This window comes from Anas acuta, chromosome 2 (genome assembly GCF_963932015.1).
Source record: "Anas acuta chromosome 2, bAnaAcu1.1, whole genome shotgun sequence".
Lineage (NCBI taxonomy): Eukaryota > Metazoa > Chordata > Aves > Anseriformes > Anatidae > Anas > Anas acuta.
Window position 1 is genome coordinate 18739606 of NC_088980.1, and position 23839 is coordinate 18763444.

Below are 23839 nucleotides of genomic sequence, written 5' to 3' on the forward strand. Positions count from 1 at the left end.
AGGTTTGTTTGTCCAAGGTTGTCTTTTCTTCTTCCTTACAAACGAATGCAGCTTGTACCTTCCTGTGGAGGAACTTTCCAAAAGACAATTTCAAAGGGGAACAAAAAGATGGAGGGAGAAGAGGGCTGCCATTACCCAGGCAGTTCCCTTGCACTGGCACAAAGTCAGCAGCAGTTACCGGCGCTCTGGGGAGAGGGTAAGGTAAAGACATTTCTATAGAACAAACCGGGGACAACTGCAGGCTCACGTATTTAACATATGCCTGCAGTGTCAAGCACCGTGAGGTGGATATAACAAAGTTGCAAGGTTTGGCACTGAGCAAAAATTAGTTGAATAGCTTGTGGAAATGACATGCATATGCACACACATTCGCCATTTATAACCCTGCACGGTTTTGCATACTTCCCATAATCTAGGCTATTTTTACATAAACTAAATTTGTAGATGACTCTGTGCCTTCCCAGCTATTATTTTCACTACCTTCTTGAATAATAAGTCCATGCTCGCAGGAATTTATCATTTAACAAGTTATTTATTAATGAGAGGCCAGCAAGGTTGCTGTGTTTAAAAAAAAAAAAAAAAAAAAGAGAGAGAGAGAAAAAAAGAAAAAGAGAAAAGAAACACAAGATCACCAGTCCAGTTTAATTAGATGAAGCACATGAACTGAAGCGGCCTGAATACATGTAAAATACTCTGGGGGGTTATAAATACCATGTAAGAAAACTTGTAAAATTCTTAAATATTGATAAACGTATGCGATGCACATTGAAACACATTACTCACATTTATGATTTGATAGTGTCAATAAAATGATTGTCATCTTCTAAACATAAATAGACAAGCTCACACAACAACAAAAAAGCGTACATTGACTAATAAAAAGGAGACAAAAAAGCAGATGAGATAGATAAGGAGGGATAAGAAATGACTACATTTCTATTTTGTCACTGTTAGGTGCTTTGATATTGCTGTTTAATGCTGTAGATTCATCTGTGTATCCAGGTGAGCTGCACTTTGGTTATGAAGGTGAGGCCTTCTTCCCCCATACTGAGAGAACATCTGTTGGAAACATCAGGAGAAAGGCTATCAGCCTCACCAAAGGCTAGCAGTGGGGAAAGCAGGATCCCAAACCACAGGAGTAGCTTGACACAAAACATTGGTGTCCAGTGGTGCTAATGTCACCTTTGTGCCTACAATAATGCATCGTCATGTGCATGATATTGTCAAAGCCAGTTTTCTGTTGAAAATATGTCCTTAAAGTATGGAGACATCACTTCTGTGTAGAAAAGCAGCTTGAAAAGCCAAAAGAAAGGGACGTTAATTCAACCCACTTAAGGGTTTATGAACCAGATGGCAGGACCCAAAACACATCAGTTTGGTGCTTCTCTTTTGGAAAATTCTGGACAAAAATCACAGGATGAAGACACAGGGGAAAAGACCAGATAACAAAACCAGAGGCAGGAGGTAGCTTTACAAACACCAGTTTCCCAAATTGTTACAGACCTAAAGACCAAAATGATAGAAATATCAAAGTCCTAAGACTGGGATAGGCTGGTGTTTGTGTTGTCTGGGGGCAGAGGGTATTGGGGTTTTGTGCTTCTAACAAACACAATGTATAGCTGCTAGCAGGATCCTGGACAAATGTGAACTTCAAAACAGTTATTTTTAACTGGAATACTACACTTGACTGTGGAGATAGGGACTGGGAAAGTCTATTTGTGATGAACACACTCTAGGGCAGCACTTACTACCTATACATCACGGGTGTTTACATTCCCCACACTTCCTGACACACTGTTTTGAAAGCGTGGTTTTGAAGTGCTTTTTAAAGTCTTTGCACAAGTATGCTAACAGAGAGTAGTAGGCTCCTCTCACCCCTGGTGAAGACAAGTGAGCACACTGGCAGGCTGGCATACATTTGCTATACAGGAATCTGCAGGCTGGAAGGGAGGAGGAGTCAAAAGCCACAGACTTAAAGCAAGGGGGAAAAAACAGATGTGAGCCTCTTGTGATGAAGGAAAGAAGAGTAAGTACTTTCTGAAGACTGAGCTAAGTACTGCTGTGGTGGAATGACGGTCTCTGAACTGCTATCCAAATCTCAGTTTCCTGAGCAGCTTCAGAGTAGGGATGAATATCCCTGTAAATCTCTCTATATTAATTTCATAAGTTTTTAGAAATTTGTTGTAAAAGGATGCTTTAAAAGAATTCATTAAAAATACATAAGAAATTCATTGAAAATAGATAATATAACTGGTTTTGCAGCTAATTCCAATCCAGATTTCAGGTAGATGAAATATTATCTGGCCTTTGCTCGTCTGATGGCTCACTCTCACTGGAGCATATCAGAACCAATTGCATTATTTACACTCCTGGTATGAATCAAAGTCCAAAATGTCTTCTATAACAGAGATAAAAGAACAGAGCAGAGACATGATCCATCACACAAGTGAAACACAATAAAGCTTCAACTGTAGACAGGACATCTGTCTGCTGTGCTGCAACACGAAGCTTCCAAAGCCTCACAAGTCTTTGAAGACTGATGTGGTAATTCAATTTGATGAAAAGAACCATATTTAATTTCTTATACAGGGTACAAAGTGAGTTTATATTTCAGTTTTGTTTTCTAGATGTTTCATCATGAAACATCTGAATCAGCAAAACAAGGAGGACAGTTCTCTACATCAACATGCTTCCTTTTTTGTTTCTCATAATATTTAATATGGAGCACATTTATGAATCCCCTCTGTGGCTTTCAGTCTTTTTGTGGAATTCAGACAAGAAGTGAGGTAAAACTGAGAAAGGTTTTAATGGTAAGGGGTTATCCACTCAAAGGATTCCTAAATATTTTTTCCACAGAAGCCACTTGACAGGAGGAACATTGAGCTGGGCAACACCTAACAGGCAACCCCTCCATCCCATCTGCCATGGAGGGCTCACATAAAGGTGAGCCCTCTTTTACAGGGGTAACATTTTTGGCTTCCCTGTTAATACCATAGGAGTATGGTACAGCCACACTTCAGCACAGAGCTTTCTGAAGCTCTTCTCAGGATAATTCTTCAGAGATTTGTACCTTGGAAAGAATAGAAGTAACTCACGCTGAAATTTGTTGAATTTTGAGACAGTAATAGTTAACATGCCACAAAGTCTCTATTACTGGAAGATTAAAACAGATGAGATGCCAGAAGATTCAAAAGGAAGGAAACATAAGACTTAAAAAGGGAAAAGCAGAAAGGCTGGACAATGCATGAAATAGGGATATACTGGAAAACAAAAACAATGAGAATTTTGTAAAAGAAAAAATTTTCCCATGTAGCATATTGCACCAAGATCTCTGGTCATGCTGAGATACAGGCTTCAGTTCAGGAAAGCCTAGCTACATTCTTTTTTGGGGTTCCTAGTCCCTGCTCTGTGCCAGCATGCCTTCCAAATCTGTGAAGTGTGTGCTAACCAAGCAAGCAACTGAGCACAGTGTAACAGCATCTTTCATCCCAGTAGTTAACGAGATTTTGGGCTGCAGGTGTTTACTGCAGCAGAATGTATACCAGCACAGCCTAGAACAGCAGTACCCCTCCAAGGTCAGGGTCTTGTTTTAACCTGATCTGTTCTTACATTGGAAAGTGTCTTGCACTTACAATATCGTCAAACTGGAAATGTGCTTCCTGCAAAATTTGTGCATCCTGAAAACGCTTGTATTTATAAGCTTAAAAAAAAAAAAAAAAAAAAAAAAAAAACAAAAAAACAAAACATTCAATTGTTAACAATGCTACAACCATGAATGATTTAGAATTGTATCAAACTGCATTAACGATGCTTTTAAGTTTTACAGTGCTGGTTTACACTCAGCAGCAAACACAGGCTGTCTGGTATACCAACGAGCTTGAAGGGCACCAGATTTGTCTAAGAATGCAGAAGCTAGCAAGTGTACTCATTTCTACTGAGCACAAGCTGTGCTAAAATGCTCTCACTCAATCTCTCTGCTACCCTCTAGTGAGCAAGCAAAAATCAAAATTAAGATTAAATTGCCTTTGCATAAGGACACTGTTAATCAACTCAGAATTTTCCACTTTTAGCCTAAAATATTGACCTCTGTCAATACAACATTGGGTTAATATTTTTCCTGACTGTGTCACTCCATAGCTTGATTAGTTTAGACTGCAAACTGCATTTAAATGAGCATTTTAATGAGGTTATTGGCCTGTCCTTACCTTAAGCCCTTCTCTCTCTAAATTCAGGACCTTTTTCTTTTTCCTCCCAGTGATAATCATTTTTTAAGTTTAAAGCACGTGTTTGTTTGTTTGTTTTTTTACTATAATTGTAAATTGCTTTGAATTTTTAAAAGTATTTTTCTTACTACGAGGGACTACTGGTCTTTTTTTTTTTTTTTTTTTTTTTTTTTTCCCCAGGGAATGCTGGGGTTGGAGAATGCAGGGGAGAACTGAGCATGTGATAAGCTTATAGAGTTCTCAGTAGTTTGGTGTCCCATACCAGATGCAAGAAACAGGTATTTCACTCTAACTACTTGAGAGAAACAGCATTCAGTACAGATTGTGAAGGTTACTACACTATTACTGTTTGCTGTTCCTCTACACCACTTCTAGCTCCTTTTCTGCCTCTTTCTGAGTATTAAACAGATGGTAAACAGAAGCTGATGCCAGTGTAACTCACCATCTGGCTAATAGATGCATTTTTGCATAGGCTCATTAGCATGCTTGTTCCATCCCAAATCCTCTATAACAGTTTCATCTCTGTCTGTATCATCTTCATAACATAGTTAATAAATGCAAAACACATATACAAAGTTGCAGTTCATGTGGAACATAAGCATGGCTTCTAACTAACCAAACCAACAGAAGTGGGACTAGACCCAGCCCTCCTTAGCATCATCTACATTTGCTGTCTAGTCCATTTTTTTTATTATTATTATTTTGTTCTGCTTGGATATTTGCCTTCAATTTACCACTGGTACGTTGTTTATGTGATGTGTACACCATAAGATAAAGCAATTGTTAACTTCATTATATTTTATTTATATAAATTCAAAGGGAATGGCAAATCATCAGAAAAAAAAATGCATTATAACTTCAGCTTTTTTGAGATATAGCATGACTGGCTTTGCCAATTATAATTACCTTGAGATTCCTAAAAGCAAGTGGAAGAATGACAAGGCCAATTTTAGTCCATTCAATTGCATTAGGTCAGTTCATCAAGAACCTTTCCCCCCCCACCCCCTCTTTCTCCTTGACTAATCCTGTCACTATTTAATAGTACTGGTCAGAGAGTTCAAAACTTAGGTTATTTAAAGCTCAGCAAATTGCTGCTCAGGATTGACAGTGTCAAAACTGGCTAACGGACAGAGAAACAGAGTGACAAATAAAAACACGCAAGCCAGACTGAAAACAGGATTCATCAACAGCCAAGTGGAAGTGAAGAACATCAGTATCATGTACTGCACCAATTCAGAACATATTAGTGCCTCTCCTCAGGTGTTTGTGAATAATCAACTTTAAGTGAAAATGGGAAACATTTAGAGGGGAAAATCTACTAACGTTCGTTAACGCGTTACCTATGAGCATTTTAACATAATTAGAGCAAGTAGTTAAAAGCATGATATTCTGAGGCCAAATCCTGGGAGAAAGACAGAAAAACCAGTCAACCGTAGCCTGCGCAGGAGAAGTATGCTCCAGCAGGACAACTGCTGCCTGTTCTATGCCTGGACATTGCCCCCAAAGAGCAGCTGAGGTTTCCAGATACTGCACTCCAGCCATCCCAGATTTAAGATCGGTCTACATTGTACCAACGTTCAAAGGAAGAGAGGCAACCAGCAGGAGACAGACAAGGTTATTGCTGAACTGAAATGAGTAGAGCGCAACATTAGCTTGATGTTGGCTTAGGTAGCCATATGACTGAGAGCTAATGGAAAAAGTAGCAAAGGGTGGAAAGAAAATGAGCGTGGAAGCAGCAACGATGTAGAAGAACAAGGAAGCAAGTAAGAAAAGCAATCGATAGAGATAGGGGAGAATCAGTAGGTGCACAAACTCAGATTGTATAAGATAAAAAGAATAAAGCCCAGCATCTAGAAATGCCCAATAATTTTTGAGGGATGATGTTTCAAATACAAGGCTACACTGCAAACTTTTTTATCCAGATACATCCAGATGCAAATACAGCCTACAACTAGCTTTCAGGGAGCCAAGCTTATTTAGAAAATTTTCTTTGGCAAAAAATCAGATATGAACAGCAACACCATTTAAGGACGTAGCTTCTGCCCACCCATCAGCACGATTACCACTTCAGAAGAGGTTTGAAGGTTTTTGCCTCAATATCATTTGACAAGACTATCATTACACTTTTATACTTACACACAGACTTGAAAGCATAATGGTTTGGCTTAAGACTATTGAGTTACTAACATGAATTTTAAGAACTCTGAAATGTTTTGTTATGAGAGAGAGAGTGCTATGCTGACTCCAAAAAGAGACAGACAGTTTCAGACCCTTCCACAAAACACTGAAGACCCTCACTTTCAGCTGCTGATGTTTTTGTCAAATATGCTTAGCACAGCACACTCTCTGACCTTAGAATTGTCCTCTACATTTCAGAATTCCCCTCCGATCCACTGGCAAAGCACTTCAGTTTCTAAAGTGCTGTTCTCAACACAACAATGTGTTGCTCAATCCCACATTGGACAAATTCCATGCTTCAGCAGCAAGCTCAGTTCCAAATGCAATTTGCAATTGTTAAGCCCAGGGAAAAAAAAAAAAAAAAAAAAAAAAAAAAAAAGTATTTCTGGCCTCTTCTATAATACCAGCCATTTATGCTTCCACAACTCTTTTCCAGTCCTGGGTGTTCCTATATCTGATGTGTGCCTCATGGCACACGTGTGCCAGGTGGCCAAGAAGGTCAACAGCATCCTGGTCCTGGCTTGTACCAGGAATAGTGTAGCCAGCAGGACCAGGGAGGCAATTGTCTCCCTGTACTCAGCTCTGGTGAAGCTGCACCTCAAGCACTGTATTCAGATTTGGGTCCCCCACAAGAAGACATTGAGGCCCTGAGGCATGTTCAGAGAAGGGCTACAAAGCTGGTGAAGGGCCTGCAACACAAGTCCTGTGAGGAGCGGCTGAGGGAACTGGGGTTGTTTAGTCTGGAGAAAGGAGGCTCAGGGGAGACCTCATCGCTCTCTACAACTACCTGAAAGGAAGGTGTGGGGAGCTGGGGGTCAGCCTCTTCTTGCAGATAACTAGTGATAGGACTAGAGGGAATGGCTTCAAGATGCACCAGGGGAGGTTCAGGTTGGAAATTAAGAGACAATTCTTCTCAGAAAGAGCAGTCAGGCATTGGAACGGGTTGCCCAGGGAAGTGGTGGAGTCCCTGGGGGTGTTCAAGGAAAGGTTGGACCTGGTGCTTAGGGACATAGTCTTGTGGGTGATACTGGTGGTAGGGAGATGGTTGAACGAGATGACCTTGGAGACCTTTTCCAACCTTAATGATTCTATGACTATCAGCCTCTCAGTGTTCTTCAGCAGGAAATGACAGGCAACAGCATGAAAATCATAGCTAAGAGTCTAGGCATCTATTTTTCTAATTTCCATATTGTAACTGTTTCATCAAGTTCCTATCAAACCAGCATGGTCCCATACCTGACACTGTGGTATTAAGATGTAAGGCCCACAGTTTTACCAAGGTCTGAAAGGCAGTATGCAGAGAGCTGCCAAATACCAATGGGAAAAACTAACACAGAAACAAAACAACAAATGTAAACCACCACCAAAAAAAAAAAAAAATATCACCACAAGAATTGTACACACACAACAATTTGGAGAGTTTTGTGCAAAACCTAATCCACCCTGGTAAAAGCAAGGCCCGCTTCTGTAGACACCCTCAGGGCAGTCTGAACATTGCTGTGTCCTAGGAAAGTACCTGATATAGTTTCCAAGAGTTAAGTCATCCAAAGTAACTATCATTTGGACTTGCTGTTACAGATGAAGTGCACCTCTCAGCATTATGAATCTTGACCCATTAGAGGTATTCACTACATAAAGTACTGGACAGAGGCAGGACCTACAAAATAAGACTAATGAGTATACATCCTTCTAAGAGTGGATGATGTTCAACTGATGCTGCAGTGATGCACAATTTCAAGGTCTTCACTAGGTATCATGGACTTTTAAATCAACAAGATTAATCAAGTAGCATATGTCCACATGACAAAATCCCAGAAGGGTGGGACTTTATGAAGTCAAGTATGAGATTATAGTGATATGGAAAATTTTGACATGCCCATCCCAGGTGGGGTCCAGAACAAATACAACAGGATAATTACTACCCTATTAGAATATAATGTAATGCTATTGTAGTCTGCACCACTAGGATAGCCTGATAAAACTAAATACATGAAGCAACCATCCACTTAATTATTTCAACACCTGAACAATATACATCAGATTAAAGACTTGCTGGAACTAAGATTCATCTCAGTGGAAAATTCCACTTTCGTGAGTGTTGACTATTTTTATTCTTTATTTATTTTTAGCCATATAATTCCAATTGAATATCAACAGAATTATTTTCCTTGAGGCAAAATTAGAACAACTAAAATGGATTTCAAGTAAATTAAAGCATTGTGTATGGTAAAACTGAAGTGTTTATTTCAGGTGATTTTAGCTTCAATGCACACACAAAATAAAAAAGTCAATGCAAAAACAGAAACTTACCTACTTGGAACTGACACTTTCCCTGTAGTAGGACATGCTTCTCTCCCCCTCCTCACTGCTCTCCCACCCACACAGAAAAAAAAATCCAAAGCATTACTGAAATCTCATTTTTCCAGCAAGGAAAATATAATTTTGACCAAATGGCATTTTCCAGAAGAAAAAATATCAGTACTAAAAAACTAACCATAAGTTTTTCCAAAGCTATTCCTGTGGCAATACTAAGTATGCTGTGCTGTTTGTCAGACATCTCTATTACCACCTTTGGCTTGCTGTCTCCTACTTCAACAAATCCCCTATTAGAACAAACACAGAGCATATTGCCTACCTTTGCCTTAGATTATTCCTAGTTTCCTGTGTCTTGCTGAGGCAAAATCACCTAAGCCATCTGGAAACATTATGATTATCCATTTGCAGAGGGAAGTCTGGCGGTCCTTTCCATCAAACTCCTTCAGAACAGTATACAAACCATTATTCTGCTCAAGTACTCAAAATGTTTTTTTTAGAATACAATAAGCCAAATTCAGAACCACTCCAGACAGAAGACCTGCCAAAAGTAACACCCACAGACTCAAAAACATTTGCTGCCTACCAGCACTGGTGCAGAGTTCATCCCAAGCTAGCCCTGGATATTGCCATCCCAAACCTGTGCCACAGGCCCAGCAATCACTCAGCTCCTCTGGCTTGAAATGCTGAGCTCTGCTAGCTCAAAACCCTGAGCTCTGCTAGCTTGAAACTTTGGAAGTTACCAACAGAAGGAATAATCTGAATACTGCAGCTCCTTCTTGCCACAAAGCCATTATTCTTCTGGTATTTACATTGCAGCAGCAACAGCTCTGGTGCACATAAATCTCTAAATCTCTACTGATTTAAAAAGGACAGACTGTGAACTGATTTCTCTGTACAATTCCTCCTGTATATTAAGCAAGCTAGGAGAAACTTTCTGTTCTCAGACTGCTGGAGGCTGGTGTAATGCTGCACCTTTCTCTGGCAATATTAGCCTCCCTCTCTGCACATCAGTATTGCCTAAAGCATTTGTAGGAAATAAAGAGGAGCTCTCAGTAGTTTTGTAGCCCAATAACTGCTTAGAGCATACACTAAACATCTTCATGCCACCACACTAAAACACAGAATAGCTGAGGTTGGAAGGGACCTCTGGGTCTATCAGCTCCAGCCCCTGCTCAAGCAGGGCCACCCAGAGCAGGTTGCCCAGCACCATGTCAAGGCAGCTTTTGAATACCTCCAAAGACAGTGACTCCACAGGCTCTTTGCCTTCTGCAGAGAAGAGCACCTAATCGCCACAGATTGCTACCAACTGCCACTGCCATTTCCCAAGATAAAAAATAACCTTAACCATGAATATGCTCAATTTTGCTGCGCACTTACCATAATTTTGGAAAAGTTATCTCCAGGGTTATCCTAGGAGAGATCCTACGAGAAACTCCACGGTTCTTTTCAGCCTGAATTCAAAAAGGGAGGAAACAACACCAGGATGAAGCATGTGCAGGCACATTAGGAAACGAATCACAGACACTCCTCCTTGCTTCACTGGGATGTAGCAACTTCCAGAGACTGCAACCCAGCCCCTTTGCCAAACTGGTTTGTGCCTTGAAGGGTATGCCAGGAAATTAAAGACAGGTCATGGGCTTTTGTTGTGGCAATAAGTTTGTATATATTTTAAAATAATACATATGATCAGAAAACATACAGTGCGTGATTTGGTGTTTTTTTGTTACACAGATGTAAATAAAACATCGTGAATATATAACACAGAAACCTTTCTCTCCAGGCATTTAGCCTCCTGTAGGCCTTAAACATGCCCAGTTAATGCACAGCTGTTTTATGACAACTTTTTCCTGAGACAACCATAAGAACTATACTTGTTCACACCACTATGTCAAGAAAATTTAATCTTAGAGTAGAAGCAGTTTATAAAGACAGTTAGAAAATTCCTTACAAGGACTCCATGCCCATGACTCCTTTAGGAAGAAAAATAATAAAAATCAAACAAACAAAACAACAACAACAAAACAAACACAAACAAAACAAGCAAACAAAAACCAACACCATCTCTTGATCTTTGTGAATTGTTTATAACCAGGTTTGATCAAATACAGACTTTAATTAGTCAGTTGTTTAAAAACAATTGTGAAGACAGCTTTTAACTTGACAATACTTTCTTTGGGTACAGAAACTAGGGAGGTAAATTCAGTTCCTACCTTGCCACATACAGTGGAAATCACTGCTGATGATCACTGTGCTGCAGTGTGTAGGGAAATTAACAGTAAATCAGATAATACTGACAAATTATGCCCTATCAGCTCTCCTTTCCCTAGTCTGTGTCTCTTTACCATATAACACAATATCTCACTTGTGAGGCTTAAAGGGAATTATTGGAGGGTAGCAGAGAAGGATCCAAGTAGCAGAGCCACATGCACCAATGTGTGTTTCTATATGTCTTTCTGTGTTCCTGAAAATCCATACAGCTCTACCCAAGTACTCTATGTAGAGGCAATCCCCTTCTATCTAATCTATCTTCTGTAAGATAGATTCCTAGTATGCAAGAGAACCATCCACAAATCTAGACTTGGCAAAATCCATCTTTTGTGCAATTCTACTCAGAGCAGGGTCCTACAACCTTCCACTGCATACTCCTGCCTACACTGTATATCTCTGTTCCCCCCCTCCTTCTAGACAGGAAAGAAATTAAGCATTTGGAAAAGAGCAAGTGATTTGCATGCATTATTAATACCTCTGTATGTAACTGTATTCAGTACGTTGCTTTTTGTTGCTTCACATCACAGTCTCTCAAATTTCTGAGGAATATTTGCCCACTCACTGTGTAAAACCAAACATTACCAAAGAAATTTCTGCACATTCCTTAACTAAAATTAATTATGTTTTTATAAGCTTATAGGCTGGTGGATCACAGATATTCTGGAATGAACTCTAATATCAAAATTTATTATAGGCTACATTTTGCATGCAGCACTGGAAAATTCTACATAGAACTTCTATCATCAATGATAAGGATTAGTCAAAAATCTTCTAATCAAACAATAAATCTCAACACCTTCTCTACTATCCACATAACTCTTTCTCAAAAATGCAGTCAGGTTACTTATACCATTTTATATCATATAAAACTGTGAGATTCAAATAGACTATTCTTCACCAAGTATTGTTTGCCAGAATTAACTTTCATTTTTCTGTTGCATAATTAATTTATATTAAGGTAGAAGTATCTACAGGTAAAACGTACATAAACAGAATAGTGTATCACAGGCAGGTTTCACATTACCACCCTTTTGAATTCAGTGAGGAACCAAAATCACAAACTGATAAAATGACTTTCCCAAGGTTATGGAAGTGCCTGGAAAAAATGGGAATTAAACCTTGAATCACCAGAGGCTACACAGACACAAAAATCTAACTTCCATTCTTTTGAAATTGGAAAGAAAAAAATAAATCAAACTGCTCTCTTGATCCATCAGAAATGTATAATTACATACTGCAAAAATTAGACTAATTTACTTGTAGCTATACATCCCTTTTGCTAACATTGACAGTTTGTTCTATATATTAATCATCATGTGTAATACTTTGGCTCAGAATTGTTATATATTAACTCCCTTCTTTAAAATTGGAGCATTTTTTTTTCACATTTCAAAGTACTACTCTCTAAAACTCTGTTCCATTTCTCTGAAATTTTCTTCATCCTTTCAAAACTCAAACATGTTAGTTTCCAACTATGCAAAGTCCAAGCCTAGTATCAACACCTGGCTTATTCTAAGCTCTGTGTGCCCCACTTTCAAACAAAAAGCCTCTAATGAGATTAAAAGAAAAAAAAAAAATCAACTAAATAGAGTAACTCATTTGGGTATGTTAAAAGATCACTTCATATCCATGTAAGCAGTTTGCAAGGGACTTACAGACCTAATACCGAGGAAGTAACGTATTGGCCACAAGAGCCTGTAGTTTCTTTTGGACATAAAATAATGGAAAAAACAGAAAAATAAATAGAAGTTCAATTGTCTCCACTTTTGCCAGTGCTATATAGTATTTTAAAACAATGTAAACCTGAACAGAGTAAACCTCCATTCCTCAAAAATTATGAATGGCTTCTCTGTTCTGTAATTTTCCACCAGCTTCTGCTAAGTGATTTGCAATGCTGACTAGAAAAGCAGAAATATCTTTGCTGTGTGTTGTGTAAGGATCATTGCCTTTTCAAGTCACCTCAGGAACCAGCTGTGAGAGATGGTCAGAATCGAAAGTGGTTCCTGAGCTCAAGTGATCCGATTGTCCAGTTGGTGTCACTGATGATAATAAACATGATGATACTAGTTGCATCCTTGTTAATCAATGCTGAAAGATCTTACATATTCAAAATATTTACATATTCAAACAGTTCACAACCAGATTTCATGAGCTACTGAACTGAGAGAGCCAGCAGGCAAATAAGACTTGAGCCGCACTAGTTTAGTTCTAATATATATATATATAAATGAAACAAAACACACTTGCCCCAGGCAGTACATATGTCTGAAAGCAATATGGCTAGTCTTTGCTGGGAAAATGTTAGTCACTCACATTTGTCTAAATGATAAAAAGAGAAAAGACTATTAGAAATAAAGGATTTAAAATGATTTTGCAAAAAGAGCAAATCTGTATTTAAACTCCAAAACAGATAAACCATAAAGCATGTATTTAATAGTAGTCAGTTCAGCAACTAAATGCCATGTATTTCATAGAATCATGGAATGGTTTGGGTTGGAAGGGACCCTAAAGATCACCCAGTCCCAACCCCCCTGCCATGGGCAGGGACACCTCCCACCAGATCAGGTTGCCCAAAGCCCCATCCAGCCTGGCCTTGAACACCTCCAGGGATGGGACATCCACAGCTTCTCTGGGCAGCCTGTGCCAGCGCTTCACCACAATCAATGTAAAGAATTTCTTCCTTATATCTAATATAAATCTACCCTCTTTTAGTTCAAAGCTATTACTCCTTGTCCTATCACTCCATCTCCTGACACAGAGTCCCTCCCCAGCTTTTGTGTATACCCCCTTTAGGTACCGGCAGGCCACTATAAGATCTCCCCGGAGCCTTCTCTTCTCCAGGCTGTGTCTACTTCCTTAGACACAAATCTACCTACCAAGCCTTTAGCACTAATATATTAATATTGAACTTACAAGCTCAAAAACTTTACAAGACATTATAAGGCAACTTCAACCTACATATCAAGATTATAATTTTAGGAAGTACACAAGACATATACCTCTTTCTGGCATCAGACAAACACATTCCCAAGCTTTGGGCAATTTAAGAAGTCCTATGGCAGGCAGTTCATGGGGTTACCCTGCCAGTGCTGCTGCATGTTTTTGTAGCAGCCACCTTCTCCTTGTTTCCCCAGGGACATGCTGACAATCTTGGCTATGTGTCTCAAGGCAGACAATCAAAAACAAAATAAAAAATGCTGTGTGCGCCATTATGAAATTCAGACCATCTTAAACACTTCACTTAGGCTGATGCTAGTTGTGCTATAGGATACTCAAAGAGGAAAATAAGTGTGAGGATTCATCTGTGGTCAGTAAGTGAACTCTCTTTTACTCTCCCAGCCTTTGTATGTGCAAATTACACTTTTCCCATTTCAGTGGAAATCAGAGATGACACTTGAATTAGGCTGCTTTCTGTCAACCTCTACTTAACCTACTCAACACCTGCTCTACTGCATGGCATCTAAGGCAGCCTGTGTTGAATGTAAACTCCTGAACAGACTTAGCTGAAGGTTTCTCTTTCCATGCAGTCATTCATAAGGTAAATGTTAGGTGAGAAGGCATTAAATGGAGCCTTCACCTGTTTCCAACTTAAAAACCTGCATGGGAGGGAAGCATCTTTTAAATAATCAAATCTAAAATTTAAAGAGTAAAAACTGTTTAGACCAGATCTTTATCTTCTGTAATGATATGGGGGCTCTTTGCTGCAACTGGCTGCAAGCTATCCATCAAATGAATTAAATTTTCAATGTCACGGTACTTATTTTTTCATTGTTCCTGGACATCAATTCATCACCATGCTGGAAAAAAGTGAAGCCAGTTTTTAACTAGAGAGCTGACCAAGACACCTTCCCATGACCTCACGATTCACATCACTTATCAGTAAAACCAGAACAAGTAGCAACTCACGTTTGTCTAAATACAGCAATAACAAAACCTTGACCTTACATTTAAGTCATCTGTTGTGCTTTGATGTGCCTTCCGTATTATGGGAGATTTGAACCATTTCAAACCTTAATTTGCCTTCTCACAATAAAATACCAGCACCATTCTGACATGACTGAACATAAATCCCTTCCCACAGTCATGTCTTGCCACCTCCCCTCTCCACTGAGATCCAGTCTGTGCCCACCGTGGCAGCTGATCCCACTTTACAAAGGGGAAAGGAGCCCAGCAGATGAGATGTTCCTACAAAACTAACTCAAACAGCCCATGTCCTCATTGGAGAAATTATGTAGAGAGATGCTGCTTTCCTATGTGGAAGAAAGGGCAGAAAGAAGAATGAATCTCGATCAGAAAACTTCCAGTTCCCAATTCACCTTCCCTCAACGCAGTAAATCACTTTGCCCCTAGGCTGCGAGTTCAGTTGCTATCAGTAAGACATCAGGGCTAGAGCTCCAGCAGTTTGTGCCTAGTGATGTCTCCAAGCTCAGGCAAGGACAACAACATCAGAGCCCTACGTTTATCTCCGTTCACATTTAAAATGCTGGCTTTGCTGATTTGAAGTTAATGCCCAACTCAGAAACTGTGATTCTTTCAAAAGTGCCACAGAGTTCATTTATATCTGGCTGTAGTTTTTGTAAACTCCTTAAAATTCGCAAGTTCGAGTTAATTCCAACATTAATTGCCTAAATATTGAGCCAAATTGCTTCCCTGCTCCCAAGTCAGAAGGTAAAAAACTAGGCTGATGCATCTCAAGGTTTGCAAACATAATTGCTTTGGCATCCATAGCTCTGAAGTACTGACAGCTCTTCATAATATCCAACCTGTTTGAATATTCAGAAGTTAGACTTCAGGGATCACTGAAACTGATGTAGTTTTCCTTCTTTCTCCTTTTTTTTTTTTTTTTTTTTTTTAATGGGTTTGGCTCTTTTACTCTGAAAAGTGGACTTTTGCACACTTTTGTACTAAATAACCTTGGTATGTGAATCACTGGTATTTTCCTCTATTAATGGTTGGACATTTTGATGTGTTTGGGGGAGAGACCTCATTAATAAAACTTTACTAACTCAATATAGGTAACAAGAGAAAAACAAAGGAAGAGGGTTAGCTTTTATTTTAACTGCTTTTCTAAAAAAGAGCTAGTTTTCAAGTTCACTGCCATCCTTTAAATATAATTTCTCCACCCTCCAAGGCAGCTTCCAGAGTGCTTCCTCTCTCATTATTTAGCAGTTGGCCACGAACTATGTGCACATGAAGCACACCCAATGTCCTTTGATTAGGATTCTCATTTATATGTATAGCAAACTTCCCTACATTACATATTTATTAAACTATCCTTCATCCATTTGTGATTTCTGCCAATCATAAATTCAACACATCCCTATTTTTCAGAGCAGTAAAAAGCTTCAAGAACAATTAACAAGCGCATAAAAAGGGACCTTTTTCATACACCTACTCCAGGTTTCTGTTTGCAGGGAAGGAAAAATGAACAGTTGCTCTGTGCCTACATTTATACTACAAGCAGCACAGCTATCTGACAATTTTGGCCAGTATAATTTCCTAAGAAAAGCAAATACAACTGGAATATCTCAAATTAAATCACAGGGCTGTTGAAAACTTCGCAATAATCCTGAGGCTGCCAATGCACATTTCCTACACAAATATAGATATATTTTAAATTCAATTCCCAATCAACTAGCTTTTCCTCTTCCACCTGGCTAAAGCACTACTTTTCCTTACCCTACACTACTCACACTTAACAAAGCTGTGGTTTCCCAAGTGTTCTCCTGCTTGACAGCTTAAAATAGTCTCTAACAGCTTAGTTTACAACTGAGTGCCTGTCATTTCCTAACATGTCCTGAGGCAGTTTCCTAAACTGTATCATTATCCCGACAAGTCTTCAGGGATAGGGTCGAGCTAGGCTTACAACGTTATCTGCAGCACTCCTCCTTGGCTCTTATAGATTTCTGCTAGTTATCTGAGTGCTTAATATCAGTGGGGAAAAAATGCTTTTGTATTTTTCATTTCATATTAACTTTCCACTGTATGTTTTCCACAGCTAACAAACTCACTGCCTGTGTTCATTTGCAGAAAACCAGTATATTTTTTAATTGCATCTTTTCCAGCTTCTAAAATGTTCTATCATTAATTTTATATTTCCGTTTAAGACTTTTTTTCCCACTAAGCACTCCCTAAACATTTCTATTAGAAAGGCTCTTCTCCCTTATTATATGTTTAATCTTTCTAACACTCTAACTTCACTAAATTTTACAAGGTTATTGTAAAACATTTCAGAAATGAAAAAAATGTCATTTTGTCACATTAGTTATAAAATGATTGCAAGTTTTACAGGAGTCATTTTTTTCCATTTATTTTACTCTTACTCAGCATCCTCTTATTAAAAATGACAGCCACTACATATCTCACGGTTTCAGTTAGGGGAGAAAACCTGCAGCCTAAGAAGAGCTAGACTTTTTTATTCCTCCTTGAAAATGAATTGCAGAATTATTCTGAACATCTGCGCATCAAAGAGAACTGGATGTTTTTGTGTAGTACAAGTAGCTCAGCAAGGTTATTTTGCCTTCATTTTTATCTTCTTTACAAACTGATAAAAATTTGGATTGCTTTCTTGACACGTATTACAGGCACAATAAAAATTAAAAAAATATTGGCTCCCATGAGCAGTCCTCTAGGACAAGGGCTAGCACTAATTTTCTGAGCTGGCTCCAACATGCTGCCAGCCTACAGGTAACCTTCAGAGCAAGAAGAGCCTGGGCACCTCCTGGAGAAACTGGTACAAGCTGGAGCTTAGCAGAAGACCCACATTATGGGTTTCTAACTAGTCCTGGTGTGAAGTCCACACACAGATACCCTGTGTAAGCAACCATACCTGCTCAACCCAAAAAGCAGTAACAAACATATGGCAGCTTCTCATTTAAGAAATCTGTTTTGTGTGTTTGTCTGCTAAATTGAAGGAGAAAAAAAAAATAGCAAGAATGTTTCTACAACTTTGTAACATGTCAAAATGGAAGAATGAGACAGGCTGCAGTCAGTCACCAACAAAATTAAAATCCCTGGTCCCATCTACTTCCAAAGAGTATTCATGTAATTTTGAGTTATAAATTCTCAATTTATGCTACAGTATAGAATAGAATCCCATTGCCAAATTTGATTTGCAAGGCTAAAACACATCCTTTGCCACTTCTTTAAACCTACTGAGGTCAACAAAAACACTAAGTGTGAATTAATATTAATTATCAGTCTACAGAGTAGAATCACTTTTTTTTTTTTCTCCTGTTTTTAGGAAACATAATTAACAACACAGTAAATAAAATCGAAAATGAAGTATGGATTCCAGCCCTGGTCAGCCTCTTTTTTTTTTTCCCCATAAGATCACTTCTATCACATTTAAGTTAATAAAATAGAAGCAAATTTTATGAATAAAATAAATGCTATTCTTATAAATTGATAGTTTATCATAGTTAGTAGCAGAAAATAGCTTGAATAATATAGAGACCTGGTAGTAAGATAAATTGGGTATTTATACGCTCCTGCTTTAATTCTTTAATTGCCTCAGCTCAGGTTACTGTTCTTGACTATAAGCCAAAAATAGCTATAGCTAGCGTCATTCAAGAATTAACTACTTGGTTCTGAAAACTAAAATTAATACATTTATTTTTATTTTCATTCATGTAGTAGAATTATTTCTCTATTAAATGGTTTGTTCAAAGTGGATGATGATTTCATATTAATGTAGCTGTGTAATGCAATTAGAAGATTACAAAGCTTGAGACAAAACATTAATGCTTACAAAACACATTAAAGTGAGTTAAACACTTTCTTGAGTCAGAATTCCACAATTATTTTATTCTAACTATCAGGATGCTATTTTTTTTTTCATAGGATTAAATTTTATTAAATTAAATTTGTCCAAATTATTTCTTTTTAACGTCCAGTTAGTTTTCTTACCCATTTGAATGGGATTTTGGCAGAAGAGTATAATGTTTCATATTCTTAAACTTTTCCATATTACATTCTATTTAGAAGGTAACAGAGAGCTTAATGCACTACAGAAGGATTCTTTGACCCAATTACTATCGCCAGTAAGCTTTAACATTATTCTCCCCAGTTATTTATTTGTTTCACAGCATGAGCTCAATCAATTTCTTTCCTGTTGGCAGGGGTGTATATTTCTATCTTCCATATAAATACTCTGAAATGTTAACAATTATCTAGCACTTGATTAAGTATATACACACTCACACACTACATATATTATATTATTTTGAACTACTGAATGAATGGCAAAGAAAAAGAAAATGAACTATAACTGTTAAAAGAGGTCACTGGAAACCACCCAAAGAGGAAAGCATTAACCACTGACATGAAGCTCCAGCACAAAAATAATTAACAGTGGTCAGCAATAAAAGACACAGGCAAAAAGTTACTGACATCCAGAGAAATAAGAGAAGCTCCCTCCTCATTTAGCTCAACCACCAGGACAGCCTCCTGGCTGCTCAGATCCCTCTTCCTTTAAAGCTGGAGAAATTCCTAAATGGAGACTTGCTCCATAACCTTCCCTGCCAAGCCCAACCCAGGAGGAACTTTCAAGTTCATCCCGTCCCAAAGCAGCAGCAAGCAAGAGACTGCAGCAGTACTTGTAACACCTGTCCTAGCTCCATCCTTTGTGGTTGGCTGGTCGGTGGACGCAGAAGTCTGTGGAGGAAACTCATAATCATTTCCCTTCTTGATCTCAGGGAACAGGAATCCCTAGCTCGCCTATGTCTGCCCTAATCTCAAGTGTACACAGTCCTTCTCAGCAGTCTTCTTGCTTATTAAGTATTTAAAATAGTCAACAACTTCTCATACAAATGATATGTTCCTCACCAAGTTCACTGAAGGGCATCCTGCGGCCAGGTGGCTAGGGTCTTGCCAAGGAGATGGCACATCTATGCTTAGAGACACCAAGAGGTACATGAACATAACTAGATCCACAACATAAATGAAATCTACACTTGCTCAGACCCATGCAAGGCAGAGGTGTGTTAAATGTATCAAAGACAGGGCAACAGGAAGAGCATAACAACAACAAAACAGGCTTTACACAAAGGATTTCATTTCAACTGTCCATGCAATATATTAACTCACTAAGAAATCTTTTCTTCTGTGCCTCTCCTGCAGAGAAAACATGTGAAAATAAAACCAGGAGAAATGATCCTGCAAAGAAGACAAGCACAGCCCCCAGCTATTACAGGCACTGGAGTCACCAGGCATGACCCAAGCTGCCACGTGGAGAGAACAGACAGCATAAATCACCTTCACTCCCTATTTACAGTAAATCACTCTCACCCATCTTGACCTTCCACAAATTTGTTTTGCAGAGTTATCCAGCGAGTAATCTAATACGAGAAGGCCTAGGAACAGGCATACCTGCATGTAGAAATAGCTCTCTCTGGAAAGCAATCTAATTTTACTTTCATTAGTTAGTGGTCTTGCTCAGATAGATAAGCTCCCAATCAAATATTGAACCTGTTTTAAAAATAAATAAATAAATCCCAGGAAGTTAAATTAATGGTAAAGTTTCTTATGCCCATCATGGAGGTCAAAAATATTTCTGTGTCACAGAATTATCAACTGATGCCAACACAACTTGTAGCTAACCATCCTTGAAACATTCACTGGGCTAAAGTTTCAGCATAATGATTTAATATATGCATTAAACAAGATGTTATAACAGTTCTTCACAAGCTTCTTTCTGCTTCATAAAAAGAATGTGAAACATAGGAAATGAGAAGTCAATTGCTTTTCCCTCTGTAGATGGATGTGTGAGACACCAAGGCTGTATAACAAATGCACTGCATTCGTTCCCTATAAATCAGTATCTACAGATTCGCAATTTGAGTATTCCCTGAAGTAGCAGGAAGGCATGAGATGTTTTGAGGTAATACATACTGAATTTGGAAATCAGTCTAAAACTGCAGCTATTAACAAGGACATCCAGATACTTGCTTTTAGAAGAACTTCATACTTCTGAATTTCTTCCTCAAACTCTGAATTCTTTCATTGTTAAATAATGATGTTTTAACTGTGATTTATTATGATACAAAAACAGCCATTAAGAAAAACAATTCTTCCATGGACAGCCACGTTAAGAACAAAGCTGGGACTTCACTATCTGGGACTGCTCACACATGCAGGCCTCACAATGTTTTACCAACCTGGGGACAGCCAAACTGAACATTTCAAAATTCCCAGCTCCAGCAGCAGCCACCACGGCATAAGGGGACCACCACACTGATATTTCAGATTCAACAAGTAGACATTGTAGCCAGCAGAGCTGCAGGCTACAACACCATCCCTGTGCTAAAAATTAACATCACCACATGAAAGCATCGCTCTCATATTCAAATTCAGATAGTAACTTTAGAAATTAAGTAATTTTAAATCTATAACAAGAGGTGCCTAAAACCTCTCAGATAAGTAGCTAAGCGTGAATTTATTATTATGTGTTCAGAAAGGACTAATAAATGCTGAAGAGTGTGACAGTTTGAAACAGGAACCTTCTGACACCAGATTAAAACCCAGGGCATGGCCAGCCTTGACTAGCATCACTCCGAGCCAGCAGAATATGCCGGAGGTAGAAAGCTCAGAGCCTTTTTAGACCAAAGTGCTCTGTATTTTGACAGACCTTTCACGTCATGCATATGCTCACGATAGACTCTGAGACATCACAAGATACAAAGCAGAGATTAATTTAGCCTTCCATGTGGAATGGCAGGTGGTTGCATAAAGCTGAAAAAGCCGTGTTTTTATGAGCGCTACAAAATGTTTGTAAATGTAAAAATGTTTACACTTGGATTTGCATGACAGCGATTTGAAAGAGAGAGGAAGAAGCAAAACAAAATCTCCTGAAAAAAAAAAAAAAAAGAAAAGAAAAAAAAAAAAAGGTTTGCTGAGATTTTGATGCATATCGGGAAAAAAAAAAAAAAAAAGTGATCACCTTCATAAAAGAAACAGGTCTTCATCTCTATTTCTTGACAGAAAGAATAGCTGGCACACAGCAAAACACATCTTATCTTATAAATATTAAATTCCAGGTCTGTTCTTGACAATATCAGAGAAAAAATTAAACACACTTAGAAAATCCAAGGGCTAAAATCTATTCTTCTTTTGAAAGGAATGAGATTAATAACCCTCAGGAACTAAGCTATGTTGCTAAAAGAGAGAAACCTTTAAAAAAAATAATTAAAAAAAAAAAAAAAGGCTCTGTTCCACCCCCACTCCTGCCTTTAGTGAAATTCTCACCTCACTAAATCTCTCCCTCTCCAGAAGGTGACAATTTCGTACCAGTGTACAGACTCAGGTATGGAAATCAAAGTACAGGCAGTTCCATTTCCACCAAGCTGTTCCATTTTGAAGTCTGTGGTTAGCACTTTTTTTTTTCAACACCAATTTCCTTTAAAAACTTCTGTGCAGCAGATACATGCCAAACCAGAAAAGTCTCCTGAAAGCACAATTCTTATCTGAAAAAATAAAATGTAGTCTACAGACATGCTTCTAGGTGAATTTACATAAATAGATATAGATTATATTGATTTTTTTCTCCCAAGGTACCTTTTTTTTGAAATCTATATTCAACATTTTTCTCTCTCCTAGTTACAGGACTAAAAATCCTTTAATTTAGAAAGAATATGAAGGAGAAAAAAAAAAAAAAAAAAAAAAAAAGAGTGAAATGATTTTTCCATGTCAGAAATCAAAAAGATGTCATAGTAAAAGTGCAAGTTTCCATCCCCCTTGTCCCTACAATCCTCAAACCTGATATCAACAGTATTTGCCTTGCAGCAACACGTAGATTTTCTGCTGTAGCCAGTCTTTGAGAAACTTTTTCCTTTTTTCCTAACCTAGAACTCTTCATTTTCTGCAAGTTGTTCCTTATACACAAACTCTGGGTTACAGCTGGGCTTACTTTGTAACAATGTGTTCTGCTGCTGCTCCAGGAAGAGATGCACTTGGAGAATGACCAAGTTGCAATTCTCACTTTATCTTTAGTATTTCTCTTTCCATTCTCAGCTCAAGCTGTTCAGAGCAGAAAGGACTCTTCTTCAGAAGAAAAGGATGGGTACGTCTGAGCCCTCACTGCTATTTTTCTGCTGGTAGCACACAGCACTTGGAAGGAAGCAGCTGGTGTCTCCAGCAGATTATCCTTGTTGCAACCTCCAGCACTTTGGGTAGGTTTGCGTGTTAGCAACTACTTTCCAGTGGCTGCCTCTCCTACAAGCCTGTGTCTTCTCCCTCAATATCGGGAAGCTGCACCTTCCCATAAGTGCTGGCAGATACCAACCTGCAAGCCCCCAAAGCCAGCACCCCTCACCATCTGATTTGTTCTTGGCTAAGGGTTTATTAACGCTACATCTTTTAGACCCAAAGTGAGTTTAAAAACTCTGCTCAATAAATTACGTTTTCCCAACTATGGTTGGGAAGTAGCTAACTGCTTAACTTTTGAAGCAATGATTTTCCCATGTGGCTCACCTTTATGCTAGCATATAAGAAAGCAGGCTTTCAAATACAGAGCCATATAAGATCAGGTTTATCTTCTCTGAACCAGAGAAAGGTACCTAAAGGTCAAACAATGCTATGAAGTAGCATGGACTACAATATAACCATACCCTACCATAACCATATATACCCTAATATAAACATGTAGTCCAATATAACCCCAGAACATATAGTCCAATATACCTCAGAAGAGGCTGCTTGAGCTACTGTGAACATCCCATGTAGCCCATGTGTCCAGCCCAGAACATCTACTGGGTGGCACAGAACATCTACTCTAGCACTCGACTTGAACCATGTGTGCAGATCCTTGAACCCTTTGTCCTCTGTCCTACCCAGGACCCACAATACAAAATACAATA

General features: G+C 38.6%; 1 protein-coding gene across 3 annotated transcripts in view; it reads right to left on the minus strand.

Moving 5' to 3' along the window:
* Positions 1 to 23839, minus strand: part of KIAA1217 (KIAA1217 ortholog) — a 370126-nt gene that overhangs the window by 294176 nt on the left and 52111 nt on the right. Inside the window, exon 1 of one of the 3 annotated variants that reach the window (XM_068673720.1) lies at positions 20073 to 20155. The exons of the other annotated variants lie outside the window; for them this stretch is intronic. The gene's annotated coding sequence lies outside the window, so the exon portion shown is untranslated. Of the gene's footprint in view, positions 1 to 20072; positions 20156 to 23839 lie in introns of those variants that run through there. 3 annotated transcript variants of the gene reach the window in all.